Raw genomic sequence first — 1,856 nt, forward strand, 5'->3', positions numbered from 1 at the left:
GTATTGAAGCCAAGTATAAATGATGGCCAATATAAATGAGAAAAACAATACATGCTGCTTACTTCTTTTTTCTTGGATTATCTGATATAGTCACAGACAGAAACACGATCACCTCCATTAAGTAAATGCACCCACTGCTCACTTATTGACATGTTTGTAAAAAAAATTAAACCAAACCCACTGATTCTAGTCAATGTGGGATAACAGAGTTTCTGGTACTTCTTAGGTTTTGGGGAACAGGCAGCTTTATCTTTCTCCTGCAAGATGATCACATCAGATTACAAAATGGACCACATCGTGACCTAACCACCAAACCGTGAAGACCGTGCTTGCACATGCCCTGAAGAATCACCAGCAACCTTGCTCTTGAGTTACACTTGGCGTTCCTTACTGCCAGACGTACATCTTCAATGAGAAAAATGATTGGAGACTAGATTTTTCACTTTTGTATTCAATGTGAGAGGCTGGATGACAAGTCAAGTGGGGCACCGGTGTGTTCTTTTCCCCCATGGAGGAATTACTGAGGTCTAAAATAGCTCAAGTGAGCCACCAGATAGCGTATGTATACTAGGGGGCTTCAATAGGTTATGAGAAAAAACTATTCCCTCTCATTTTTAATTCTATTTCTCCACAAACTTTCTGAAGCCTCCCCCAAGTGTATGCTGTGTGTTGATTTCAGAAATGGAAAAAATCTCACACATGTTATAAATGCAGCTGGAACGAACCTCAACTTACAACTCATGTCATCCATCCATCTATGTATCTATTTATTTATCTAATTTCTTAAAATCTATAGTTTTGGTTTCAGTTATCCTGCAAAGTGAATTTGATCTATTTTCTGGGCTAAAAACAGTGAAAACATCCAGGATTTAACACCAAAGGAATCCAGATGATTTTTTGCTAATACAAGCTCATCCTGGCTGCTAGGATCCCAGTGTATCTGTTTGGTGAAGCTGAGAACCAAGACTCCAACCTCTGTAGGCCTCTGAACATGATTCGCCACCTGAGTCTTGGCAGGAAGATGCAAGGATTTCCAGCATTCAAGCTCTGGAAATCATAACTCATTGAACTTATAGACCATGCTGCCCTCCTAAGTGTTTGGGGATCCCCTGACACCCACCTTTGGTTCCAAGGGCATTCTTTCAGCGCAGAACACTCTAGGCAATTCAGGCTATCTCTTCAATGGGTTTAGTTTTATACAGAAGACAGAAAGAGACAGACGGTCCTTTGTTCCCTTCCCAGCAAAATTCCTAAGGGGAGAATTTTTTAAAAGAATTAAAAATCCTGGCTGAGGAGAAAGAGAAAATGACAGGAAGTACAAAAACAATTTACAATTTCAATAACTTACCGTGAGCCACATAAGGAAAGAAGATTAAAGCAAGGCAAATTAAAACCACAGTGAAAATGCTAATGGCAAAAAAAAAGAGCTGGTGAAAACAGGGACATTTGTTGTCTGTCAAGATAAAAGTTTAAGTCAAATTGTAACATCAAATTAAAAGAGAAAGGCAAACATGTTTTGTGAATTTAAGAAAACAATTGACACAGACAACTGAAAACCTGCAGTTTAGCAATGTTTTTGGAGCACAAGGTATCTGATCCATTTTCTAAAAGGTATGGCCAGAGAGCGTGGTTCACACAGTGCCTAAGAGATGAAGCATCCAAGAAAGAGACCTGGTACAAGATTGCATTCTCCCCATTCAACCCTGGGTGAAGTTGTTCTTGTAGGTAAAGATGTCCTTATTCTCACACTGAAATCACTTGCCAAGAGCTCAAGTTCACTACTAAGATGCTGCTGCCTACACATATATTACCATTCCCTTCAGAATTTTGGAAAATTAATGGACAGGTGTTACTAG

At 39.4% G+C, this 1,856-nt stretch overlaps 1 pseudogene; it reads right to left on the bottom strand.

The window, feature by feature from the left end:
• The window catches only part of LOC101638904, a 156,639-nt pseudogene that overhangs the window by 35,802 nt on the left and 118,981 nt on the right, over positions 1-1,856 (bottom strand).

Source organism: Echinops telfairi, unplaced genomic scaffold (genome assembly GCF_000313985.2).
Source record: "Echinops telfairi isolate 266 unplaced genomic scaffold, ASM31398v2 ScPeMD7_7467;HRSCAF=8505_1, whole genome shotgun sequence".
Classification (NCBI taxonomy): Eukaryota; Metazoa; Chordata; class Mammalia; order Afrosoricida; family Tenrecidae; genus Echinops; species Echinops telfairi.